The 13,336-nt window shown below is 46.0% G+C and overlaps 1 protein-coding gene across 1 annotated transcript in view; it reads left to right on the top strand.

The window, feature by feature from the left end:
* Positions 1–2,380: 2,380 nt before the first annotated feature.
* The window catches only part of LOC118373843 (sodium-dependent neutral amino acid transporter SLC6A17-like), a 73,215-nt gene continuing 62,259 nt past the window's right edge, over positions 2,381–13,336 (top strand). Inside the window, exon 1 of the mRNA XM_052481459.1 lies at positions 2,381–2,764. The gene's annotated coding sequence lies outside the window, so the exon portion shown is untranslated. The remainder of the gene's footprint in view (positions 2,765–13,336) is intronic.

Raw genomic sequence — 13,336 nt, 5'->3', positions numbered from 1 at the left:
AGAAATGGAAGATAGCCTGTCAGTGATGATCCTCAGCCAGAAATGGAAGATAGCCTGTCAGTGAGCCAGAGAAATGGAAGATAGCCTGTCAGTGATCGCATATCCTCAGCCAGAAATGGAAGATAGCCTGTCTGTGATCGCATATCCTCAGCCAGAAATGGAAGATAGCCTGTCTGTGATCGCATATCCTCAGCCAGAAATGGAAGATAGCCTGTCTATGATCGCATATCCTCAGCCAGAAATGGAAGATAGCCTGTCAGTGATCGCATATCCTCAGCCAGAAATGGAAGATAGCCTGTCTGTGATCGCATATCCTCAGCCAGAAATGGAAGATAGCCTGTCAGTGTGCATATCCTCAGCCAGAAATGGAAGATAGCCTGTCTATGATCGCATATCCTCAGCCAGAAATGGAAGATAGCCTGTCTATGAGCATATCCTCAGCCAGAAATGGAAGATAGCCTGTCAGTGAGCATATCCTCAGCCAGAAATGGAAGATAGCCTGTCTGTGAGCATATCCTCAGCCAGAAATGAACTGTGATGGGGTGGCAAAGTGGTTACAGTCGTTCTACCCCTGAACAGGCAGTTAACCCACTGTTCCTAGGCCTTCATTGAAAATAAGAATTTGTTCTGACTTGCCGAGTAAAATAAAGGTTAAAAAAAAAAAATGTTGTTGGAAGAACATATGTTACAATATTTGGTAATATCTGGTAATCATACGCATAATGTGTAATAATACTGATAGAAACACTGAATTTTGTTCCATTGATTGGAATGTCTCTTGGACATTCGATAATGGCATACAGTTGGTACATTTGAATATTCAAACTACTCTGTGTGCATATTTACACACACTAATTGAGCATTACATTTATTTTTTTGTCAAAATGTTTGACAGGGGTGCAAAATTCCACACCTAGTTAGTGCCATTATTATAGCCAAGTGTTGACACCTGTATCTGCGAGTTTAAGAGGCTTCATTTAATTTCAGCTTTGTGACAACAGAAAAACAATCTGTTACCTACAGTTGAAGTCAGAAGTTTACATACACTTAGGTTGGAGTCATTAAAACTCCTTTTTCAACCACTCCACAAATGTCTTGTTAACAAACTATAGTTGTGGCAAGTCGGTTAGCACATCTACTTTCTGCATGACACAAGGTATTTTTCCAACAATTGTTTGCAGACAGATTATTTCATTTATAATTGACTGTATCACAATTCCAGTGGGTCAGAAGTTTACATACACTAAGTTGACTGTGACTTTAAACAGCTTGGAAAAATCCAGATTTAGAAGCTTCTGATAGGTTAATTGACATCATTTGAGTCAATTCGAGGTGTACTTGTGGATGTATTTCAAGGCCTACCTTCAAACTCAGCGCCTCTTTGCTTGACATCATTGGACAATTTTTACAAATCAGCCAAGACCTCAGAAGAAAGATTGTAGACCTCCACAAGTCTGGTTCATCCTTGGGAGCAATTTCCAAACGCCTGAAGGTACCACGTTCATCTGTACAAACAATAGTACGCAAGTATAAACACCATGGGACCACGCAGCCGTCATACCGCTCAGGACTGGTGCACTTCAAAAAAATAGATCTCTTCATAAGGAATGAAAATGATGTGGATATATTGAAGCAACATATCAAGACATCACTCAGGATATTAAAGCTTGGTCGCAAATGGGTCTTCCAAATGAACAATGACCCCAGGCATACTTCCAAAGTTGTGGCAAAATGGCTTAAGGACAACAAAGTGAAGGTATTGGAGTGGCCATCACAAAGCCCTGACATCAATCCTATAGAAAATGTGTGCACACAACTGAAAAAGTGTGTGCGATCAAGGATACCTACAAACCTGACTCAGTTACACCAGCTCTGTCAGGAGGAATGGGCCAACATTCACCCAACTTATTGTGGGAAGCTTGTGGAAGGCTGCCCGAAACGTTTGACCCAAGTTTAACAATTTAAAGGTAATGCTACCAAATACTAATTGAGTGAATGTAAACTTCTTACCCACTGGGAATGTGTTGAATGAAAAGCAAAAATAAATAATTCTCTCTATTAATATTCTGACACCTAAAACAGGGAATTTTACTAGGATTAAATGTCAGGAATTGTGAAAAACGGTGTTTAAATGTATCTGGCTAAGGTGCATGTAAACTTCCGACTTCAACTGTACCTTGTTGTGTTGAACAACATGCACCATTACTTTAACTGCCCTCCCTCAGGGACAAATAGCAGCACCTCGACTGTTATTGTCTGACAGAAACATACTAGATGCTTTAAAATAGGTATATAAACATCGGCTGACGTCAGAAAGAGAGGATGACTCAAACCAGCGTCAGGCATCTTGATGGGGAGAAAAAAAAACTTCACCATAGTCAACTCTAAATACAGGGAGTTGTCCTACCAATAATAACCACGTGGAAGGAACCTTAACAGGGGTTTTCAGAAATAATATAGACAATATCAGTGCTGGATTGATGAAGTAGATACAATACATTGTTGTTAATGTGTGTAAAAGTGACCGTTATGGTCCGTTAAACTTGCCAATGAGAACCATTGGTGTCTGTCTCTGTCTGCGTCAGACTTTACGCGCATCACCGCATGTCATTTTCCACCAAGGAACTCGCGGTGATTTTGCATCTCTGCGCGCAGAGAGATGCTGGTTTCGGAGGTTGTGCCTGAATGAAGATTTGCCTTACTAAATGTGTGATTTTTTAATTGTTTTGAGAACAAATACTGTTGCTGTTGTACTTTGAATAAGGTAAGGAGGGCATTTACGATTCTTAATCCTTTCTTTCCATCTAGCAACGCATTAGGCTACTCGATTGCATCATGAAATATCTAGGCTAATAATAAGATAATCGTTAAAGTCAATGGAAAATAATTGTCAGGTCTCACCTTTTCAAATCTGCATGATTGTTTCATAGGCTATTTCATACTGTAGCTTTGTCTTTTTGAAAGCGTTCGTCTTTTTTTCCGTGCGATGTGAGGCTGAGCGCTCATTGGCGCGGTCACTCTAGGTTGCGGTGCTGTCCACAATATTTAGTTCGATTATAAAGTCCTACAATACGCATCCCCGACGTTCACTTATACCATTTATTGAGTGATCAGGTCACCTATGGAGGAAATAGGCCACCGTGCTCTGTCTTTGGATGCATTATTCGGGGTTTTCTTACCTTGACCTTGGCGACGATTCATGAAATGTGTCCTCCAGCTGTGCACTGTTTGAAGCAATAGTGTTTTTTTTTTCCACAAGGAGTCACACACGACACAGTGTACCTGTGGACATTAGGCCAATTGGCTATGACATGATGGTGTCTCTCAGTTGAGTTGGGCCTGGAGGAGGCACCCCTAAGTGGGAAGATGCTAGATGTCAAGATGCTATGGGATTTCAACTCTGTTTTTAAAAAGTCCCAAATCCTCTCAAAACCACACGGAATAGAATAGTTTCTATAGAATATAATAATTTGTTGTCTTCAGAAAAGGCAATTATTTCCCCTAGTATACAATAATATACTATATGGGATGTACATAGGATGTACTGAAACTGTCCAAGAACAAGTCATTAGACTCAATATGGGTGGACCATGGCCTGGATATATTTAATTCACTCCTAGCCTCTATCCCGGTCGTGAATAGGGTATGATGTCTGGCAGGTTAGGTCTAGTTCACTTCTATTTTGTCACAGTAACACTATGTGATTGGCAGCAGTCCTTCCAAGAGATGACAGTGACAGTCTGTGAGATAGTGAGAGGAGGAGAGGTTGGGTTTCACTGAGGCTGCAGGGATGGAATGTACATTTAACACGAATAACCATTGCCTAGCAACCCCATTTGGATAAAGTGGAGCATCTCCTCTAGAAATGGCACCACAAGGACCTGGACTGTTATGATTTAAGCAACAACTCTTCCCTGGAGAGATGGGGTCTTACTGGTTGGTCTGATTGCAGGTTTCAGCTATCTACTACTATCCAAATGCCCTTCTTAACTTCTTTTTGTGTTGTTTACACAGGGTTTGTTACGTAGCGTCACTACTCTCCACATGTATGAAGGATCCATCCAGTTATTTGGCCTACAGAAATGCCATGATTCATAGTTGATGAGCAGACACGACAACAGTCTGGTTGATAAGGTCAAGGCTAAAGTGACAGACAGTCAGACAGGTCTGAGGGCCCCAGGATACTGTAGCTCATCTCTCTCTCTCTCTCTCTCTCTCTCTCTCTCTCTCTCTCTCTCTCTCTCTCTCTCTCTCTCTCTCTCTCTCTCTCTCTCTCTCTCTCTCTCTCTCTCTCTCTCTCTCTCTCTCTCTCTCTCTCTCTCTCTCTCTCTCTCTCTCTCTCTCTCTCTCTCTCTCTCTATCCCAACATCTACTAAACATTGTATTTAAGGCCAGAGGTTAATTTAATGTGCAACCAGATGGAAAAAAATGTTTAACCACTTTTACTCCACACACAGAGATGCATACAAAGCTCCCCTCACCCTCCATTTGGCAAATCCTGCTTAAAAGCAACAAAAAAAAAGCAGGAAGCACCAGTGACTCGATCAATAAAAAAGTGGTCAGATGAAGCAGATGCTAAGTTACAAGATTGTTTTGCTAGCTCAGACCGGAATTTGTCCCGGGAAGCACAGCCAAGAGCAAATAACACTGGCAAATAACACTGAAACATGCATGAGAGCACCAGCCGTTCCGTGTGATCACACTCTCCGCAGCTTGCTGTCCATTGATTATTGATTTCCATTACCATTAATATTTATCTATTTCTTCTTCTATTGGTCACTATTATTCCTCTTTACATGTATATATTACCATTAGTATATTGAGCCTCCCGAGTGGCGCAGCTGTCTAAGGCACTGCATCTCAGTGCAAGGGGTGTCACTACATTCCCAGGTTTGAATCCAGGCTGAATCATATCTGGCTGTGATTGGGAGTCCCATAGGGCAGTGCACAGTTGGCCCAGCGTCGTCCGGGTTTGGCCAGAGTAGGCCGATATTGTAAATGATAATTTGTTCTTAACTGAATTGCCTAGTTAAATATTACAAGAAGTATTTATATATTCCTGCTATCACACAATTTTCAGCCCTGTATATAACTACCAGTACATTTTTATTGTATAAACCCACCTCAACCAATCCAGTACCGCTGCACATCGAATAAGGTACTGGTACTGACCTGTATATACAACCACTCCAGTGCCCCTGCATGTTGACTAAGGTACTGGTACTGACCTGTATATACAACCAGTCCAGTACCCCTGCATGTTGACTAAGGTACTGGTACTGACCTGTATATACAACCAGTCCAGTACCCCTGCATGTTGATTAAGGTACTGGTACTGACCTGTATATACAACCAGTCCAGTACCCCTGCATGTTGAATAAGGTACTGGTACTGACCTGTATATACTTTTACTTGCGTGTTTCTTTAACTCATCGTAGTTCTTGTGTGTTTTTTATTCTTACTTCAATTATTTTTTCGACTTTCTATTACTATCTATATTGGTATCAGTGTATTGTTGGGAAACAGCTCTGAATGTAAGAATTTCACTGTACTGTTTTACACCTGTTGTATCCTGTGTACGTGGCGAATAATCATTGTAACTTCAATAGAATGGGCGTCCCCATTCAAGTCAATGATGGCATAATGGATGGACTGATGGCCATTGCTAAAATATGTGCTACGATTCAACTCAACTGACATTGCAAAAAATCCATTCCATTGCATGAGCCACATCAGTTAGTATAATTTGAATGAACATTCTACATTACCATGGAAATGATTGCATCACAATACCAGGCAGCCATTGTGAGTGTACCCATGAGTTTACCAGTCAAATCGCCAGGGTTAGAGCTTATAACCAAGCCTGTTTCATTCATTATTTTTCTATGTGTGCTGCGGCTGCATTGTGGTCATTCAGTCAGCTGTTCGTTCAACCGCAAAAAATGTAATAATAATAGTTTAAACAGTCTTCATTCATAACCATCACGGTTACACGGTTATATTGTAATTGTGCCAGCCCTACCTAGAGTTGAAGTCAAAAGTTTACATACACCTTAGCCAAATACATTTAAACTCAGTTTTTCACAATTCCTGATATTTAATCATAGTAAAAATTCAGTGTCAGTTAGGATCACCACTTTATTTTAAGAATTTGAAATGGCAGGATATAAGTAGAGAGAATTATTTATTTCAGCATTTATTTATTTCATCACATTCCCAGTGGCTCAGAAGTTGCATACACTCAATTAGTATTTGGTAGCATTGCCTTTAAATTGTTTAACTTGGGTCAAATGTAGCCTTCCACAAGCTTCCCACAATAGGTTAGGTGAATTTTGGCCCATTCCTCCTGACAGAGCTGGTGTAACTGAGTCAGGTTTGTAGACCTCCTTGCTCGCACACGCTTTTTCAGTTCTTCCCACAAATGTTCTATGGTATTGAGGTCAGATTTTTGTGATGGCCACTCCAATACCTTGACTTTGTTGTCCTTAAGCCATTTTGCCACAACTTTGGAAGTATGCTTGGGGTCATTGTCCATTTGGAAGACCCATTTGCGACCAAGCTTTAACTTCCTGACTGATGTCTTGAGATTTTGCTTCAATATACCCACAGAAATTTCATCCCTCATGATGCCATCTATTTTGTGAAGTGCACCAGTCCCTCCTGCAGCAAAGCACCCCCACAACATGATGCTGCCACCCCCTTGCTTCACGGTTGGGATGGTGTTCTTCGGCTTGCAAGCCTCCCCCTTTTTCCTCCAAACATAACGGTGGTCATTATGGCCAAACAGTTCTATTTTCGTTTCATCAGACCAGAGGACATTTCTCCAAAAAGTACTACCTTTGTCCCCATGTGCAGTTGCAAACTGTAGTCTGGCTTTTTATGGCGATTTTGCGATCCTTGCTGAGCAGCCTTTCTGGTTATGTCGATGTAAATCAAATCAAATGTTATTTGTCCCACACACAAGGTTAGCAGATGTTAAGTGTAAGGAAATGCTTGAGCTTCTAGTTCTCACCGTGCAGTAATATCTAACAAGTAATCGAATAATTTCACAACAACTACCTTATACACGCAAGTGTAAAGGAATTAATAAGAATATGTACATATAAATATATGGATGAGCGATGGTCGAGCGGCATAGGCAAGATGCAGTAGATGGTATAGAGTACAGTATATACATATGAGAGGAGTAATGTAAGGTATGTAAACATTACATAAAGCGGCATTGTTTCAAGTGACTAGAGATATGTTTATTACCTCCAATTTTTTTATTATTAAAGTAGCTAGAGATTTGAGTCAGTATGTAGGCAGCAGCCACTCAATGTTAGTGATGGCTGTTGAACAGTCTGATGGCCTTGAGATAGAAACTGTTTTTCAGTCTTTCGGTCCCAGCTTTGATGCACCTGTACTGACCTCGCCTTCTGAATGATAGCGGGATGAACAGGCAGTGACTCGGGGGGTTGTTGTCCTTGATGATCTTTTGTTGTCCTTGATGACCTTCCTGTGACATCGGGTGGTGTAGGTGTACTGGAGGGCAGGTAGTTTGCCCCCAGTGATGCATTGTGCAGACCTCACTACCCTCTGGAGAGCCTTACGGTTGTGGGCGGAGAAGTTGCCGTACCAGACAGTGATACAGCCCGACAGGATGCTTTCGATTGTGCATCTGTAAAAGTTTATGAGTGTTTTCGGTGACAAGCCAAATTTCTTCAGCGCCTGTCAGACCGCACCTTCTTCACCACGCTGTCTGTGTGGGTGGACCATTTCAGTTTGTCCATGATGTGTACACCGAGGAACTTAAAACTTTACATCTTCTGCACTACTGTCCTGTCAATGTGGATAGGGGGCTGCTCCCTCTGCTTTTTCCTGAAGTCCCACGATCATCTCCTTTGATTGAGTGTGAGGTTATTGTCCTGACACCACACTCTGAGGGCCTTCACCTCCTCCCTATAGGCCGTCTCGTTGTTGTTGGTAATCAAGCCTACCACTGTAGTGTTGTCTGCAAACTTGATGATTGTGTTGGAGGCGTGCATGACCACGCAGTCATGGGTGAACAGGGAGTACAGGAGAGGGCTGAGAATGCACCCTTGTGGGGCCCCAGTGTTGAGAATCAGCGGGGTGAAGAAAAAGAGGTCGACCGATTAATCATCGGAATGGCCGATTAATTAGGGCGGATTTCAAGTTTTCATAACAATCGGAAATCGGTAGTCTTGAACGCCGATTTGCCATTTTTTGTTTTTTGTTTTTACACCTTTATTTAACGAGGCAAGTCAGTTAATTAAGAACACATTCTTATTTTCAATGACGGCCTAGGAACGGTGGGCTAACTGCCTTGTTTAGGGGTACCTTGTCAGCTCTGGGATTCAATCTTGCAACCTTACGGTTAACTAGTCCAATGCTCTAACCACCTGCCTCTCATTGCACTCCACGAGGAGCATGCCTGTTACGCGTTGAAGCCAAGGTAAGTTGCTAGCAAGCATTAAACTTACCTTATAAAAAACAATTAATCTGTAAGGTACTGGGTGTCGTGAGGTTGAAGTCAAGGCAGGAAAGCAGAGAGTTCAATATAGTGCTCCTTTAATGCACACACGGTGAACCACGGCCACCCCACTTTTGGGTGCTCAAACAAAATGCTCCAGACACACAGGGAACGAAAACAGTCCAGCATTAAATACACAAACAAGTTTGTCTGTAGCAAACACCAGGGTTACAATGATCAAAGGAACTGGCGGGCCGGCTGACTAATAAAGCCGAACTAATAGAACCAATCAAAACAGGTGTAATCAATAAACACATAAGAAGGGGGAGAAAATAATCAGTGGCAGCTAGTAGGCCGGCGACGACGACCGCCGAGCGCCACCGAACATGAAGGGGAGCCACCTTCGGTCAGAGTCGTGACAGTACCCCCCCCCCCTGACGCGCGGCTCCCGCAGCGCGTCGACACCGGCCTCGAGGTCGACCCGGAGGACGAGGCGCAGGGCGATCCGGATGGAGACGATGGAAATCCCAAAATGATCCAAAAAAAAATCCCAAAACGATCCAAAATGTCCCCCACCGGTACCCAGCACCTCTCCTCCGGACTGTACCCCTCCCAGTCCACAAGTTACTGCAGGCCCCTCACCCGGCGTCTCGAGTCCAGAATGTCCCGTATCGTGTACGCCGGGGACCCCTCGATGTCCAGAGGGGGAGGAGGGACCTCCGGCACCTCACCGTCCTGCAGGGGACCAGCTTCCACCGGCCTGAGGTGAGACACATGAAACGAGGGGTTAATATGATAATAGGAAGGGAGTTGTAATCGATAACACACCTCGTTTATTCTCCTCAGGACTTTGAAGGAGGGGCAGGTGTCCCGATCAGAAACGATGTCCTCCGGCACCCCATAGTGCCGGAAGACGTGGGTGAATAATGAATAATGCCTCCGCAGTCTGTAGGGCTGTAGGGATACCGGGCAATGGGGGGAGACGGCAGGACTTAGAGAACCGATCCACAATCACCAGAACCGTAGTGTTCCCCTGAGACGGGGGAGGATCGGTCAGGAAATCTACGGAGAGATGAGACCATGGCCGTTGTGGAATGGGGAGGGGTTGTAACTTCCCTCTAGGAAGGTGCCTAGGAGCCTTGCTCTGGGCGTATACCGAACAGGAGGAGACATAAACCCTAACGTCCCTAGCCAAGGTAGGCCACCAATACCTCCCCCGAAGGCTCCTCACTGTCCTCGCACCCCAGGGTGACCCGAGGAGGGTAGGAAGTGAGCCCACCGAATCAGTTGGTCCCGAACACCAAGCGGCACGTACTTCCACCCCGCCGGACACTGAGGAGGCGCGTGTTCTGCCCGTAACGCCCGCTCGATGTCCGAGTCCACCTCCCATACCACTGGTGCTATCAGCCTCGAGGCGGGAAGGATGGGAGTAGGTTCGGTGGACTGATCCTCCGTGTCGTAAAGGCGGGACAGTGCGTCCGCCTTCACATTCTGGGAGCCCGGTCTATAAGATAACGTGAACCGGAATCGGGTGAAAAACATGGCCCTAGTCTCCTAGCTGCCCGAATATACTCCAGATTCTGGTGGTCAGTCCAGATGAGAAAGGGGTGCTTAGCCCCCTCAAGCCAGTGTCTCCACACCTTCAGAGCCCTGACCACCGCTAACAACTCCCGGTCCCCTACATCATAGTTGGGTTCCGCTGGGCTGAGCTTCCTTGAGAAGAAAGCGCAGGGGCGGAGTTTTGGTGGCGTACCCAAGCGACGTGATAGCACGGCACCCACCCCAGCCTCGGACGCGTCCACCTCCACTATGAATGCTAGAGAGGGGTCCAGATGCGCCAACACGGGTGCATCCGTGAACAGCGCCTTCAACCTGTTGAAAGCTCCGTCCGCCTCTGCTGACCACTGCAACCGCACTGGGCACCCCTTCAGCAGTGAGGTAATGGGAGCCGCTACCTGGCCAAAACCCCGGATAAACCTCCGGTAGTAGTTGGCAAAACCCAAAAACCGCTGCACCTCTTTTACCTTGGTCGGAGTCGGCCAATTACGCACGGCCTTAATGCGGTCACCCTCCATCACCACCCCCGAGGTGGAAATGGGATAACCCAGAAAGGAGACGGCTCGTTTGGAGAACACACACTTCTCAGCCTTGACTTATAGGTCATGCTCCAGCAGTCTACCAAGCACCTTGCGTACGAGAGACACATGTGCGGCGCAAGTGGCTGAGTAGATCAGAATGTAATCGATATAAACAACCACGCCCTGCCTGTGCAGGTCCCTGAGAATCTCGTCTACAAAGGATTGAAAAACAGCTGGAGCATTCTTTAACCCATACGGCATGACGCGGTACTCATAGTGGCCCGATGTGGTAGTAAATGCGGTTTTCCACTCGTCTCCCTTCCGAATACGCACCAGACTATACGCGCTCCTGAGATCCAGTTTTGTGAAGAACTGCGCTCCGTGAAATGATTCCACCGCCGTAGCAACCCCACTGTGATGGCATTTAGACCTCTATAATCAATAGACGGACGCAAACCTCCCTCCTTTTACTTCACAAAAAAGAAACTCGAGGAGACGGGTGAGATGGAGAACCGAATGTACCCCTGTCCCAGAGACTCCGTGACATATGTCTCCATAGCCAACGTCTCCTCTTGGGACAATGGGTACAGGTGACTCTTGGGAAGCGCAGCGTTTACCTGGAGATCTATCGCACAATCCCCCGGTCGATGAGGTGGTAATTTAGTCGCTTTCTTTTTACTGAAAGCGATTGTCAAATCGGCATACTCGGGGGGAATGCCCCCCCAGCACCGATCGGTCGTGTGTCCTCTCCGACCACAGCTGGTGCAGGGGGGGCCTCCTCCTCCGGTACCCCTTGGCACGGCCCCTCCCAACTCCATCGGAACGGGAGCGAAGGTGCTGGGTGGTGGAACGCACAGGACCCTCTCCAAACGCCCACGGGCAGCCAGCAGATTGTCCAGTCGGATGGACATGTCAATCAGCTCATCCAGGGAAAGAGCGGTGTCCCGACACGCCAGCTCCCTGCGGACGTCCTTCCGGAGGCTACATCAGTAGTGGTCGATAAGGGCCCTGTCGTTCCACCCAGATCCTGCTGCCAAGGTCCGGAACTCCAGTGCGTAATCCTGGGCGCTCCTCTTCTCCTGCCTGAGATGGAATAGTCGTTCTCCCGCCGCTCTGCCTTCTGGAGGGTGGTCAAACATGGCACAGAAACGGCGGAAAAACTCTGGGTAGTGCTCCTTCGCTGAGTCTGGGCCATTCCAGACTGCGTTCGCCCACTCCAGAGCACGACCCGTGAGGCAGGTGATGAGGACACTCACCCTCTCCGCTCCCGAGGGAGTGGGTCTTACGGTGGCCAGGTACAGTTCCAGTTGGAGTAAGAACCCCTGGCACCCTGCCGCCACTCCATCATAATCCCTCGGGAGCGTAAGACGGAGAACGCTGGAGCCGGGGGATGGGGAGTCTCGAGCTAGGGAAGCTGAAGGTGGAGAGAGGAGACCACTCCTCGCCCATCGGTCCATTCTCTCCATCACCTGATCCATAGCCGTTCTGATCCGATGGAGAACGGTGGTATGGTGGGGAACCCGTTACTCCATCGATGGGAGAGGGTTGGCCGCTGCTCCTGCTGACTCCATTTTCTTGGTGAGGGATTCTGTAAGGTACTGGTTGTTGTGAGGGTGAAGTCAGGCGCAGGAAATCAGAGAGTTCAATATAGTGCTCTTTTAATGCACACACGGTGAACCATGGCCACCCCACTTTTGGGTGCTCAAACAAAATGCCCCAGACACAGAGAACGAAAACAGTCCAGCACTAAATACACGAACACGTTCGTCTGTAGCAAACACCAGGGTTACAATGATCAATCCCGCACAAAGAAACGGGCCAACTCAAAACAGGTGTAAGCAATAAATAACATAAAAGAATCAGTGGCAGCTAGTAGGCCGGCGACGACGACCGCCGAGCACCACCCGAACAGGAAGGGGAGCCACCTTCGGTCGGAGTCACGACAGAATCAATCAATCATAATCACTAGTTAACTACACATGGTTGATGATATTACTAGTTTATCTAGCGTGTCCTGCGTTGCATATAATCAATGCAACGCAGGGGGATGATTTAACAAAAGCGCATTTGCAGAAAAAAAGCACAATCGTTGCACAACTTTACCTAACCTAAACACCAATGCCTTTCTTAAAATCAATACACAGAAGTATATATTTTTAAACCTGCATATTTAGCTAAAAGAAATCCAGGTTAGCAGGCAATATTAACCAGGTGAAATTGCGTCACTTCTCTTTCGTTCATTGCACGCAGAGCCAGGGTATATGCAACCGGTATCAGCTTTTTTTGGTCCTCCAATAATCGGTATCGGCGTTGAAAAATCATAATTGGTCAACCACTAGTGGAGTTTCCTACCCTCAACACCTGGGTGCGGCCTTTCAGAAAGTCCATGACCCAGTTGCACAGGGCAGGGTTGAGACCCAGGGTCTCGAGCTTAATGACGAGTTTGGAGGGTACTATGGTGTTAAATTCTTAGCTGTAATCAATGAACAGCATTCTTAAATAGGTATTCCTCTTGTCCAGATGGGTTAGGGAAGTGTGCAGTGTGATTGCGAGTGTGTTGTCTGTGGACCTATTGGGGCAGACCCTAGTGGGTCTAGGGTGTCAGGTAAGGTGGAGGTGATATGATTCTCGACTAGTCTCTCAAAGCACTTCATGATGACAGAAGTGAGTGCTATGGGGCGATAGTCATTTACCTCAGTTACCTTAGCTTTCTTGGGAACTAGAACAATGATGGCCCTCTTGAAGCATGTGGGAACAGCAGACTTGGATAGGAATTGATTATATA

Source organism: Oncorhynchus keta, chromosome 27 (genome assembly GCF_023373465.1).
Source record: "Oncorhynchus keta strain PuntledgeMale-10-30-2019 chromosome 27, Oket_V2, whole genome shotgun sequence".
Classification (NCBI taxonomy): Eukaryota; Metazoa; Chordata; class Actinopteri; order Salmoniformes; family Salmonidae; genus Oncorhynchus; species Oncorhynchus keta.
Note: the sequence above shows the minus strand (reverse complement) of the source record. Positions and strands in the feature narration are given on the sequence as shown.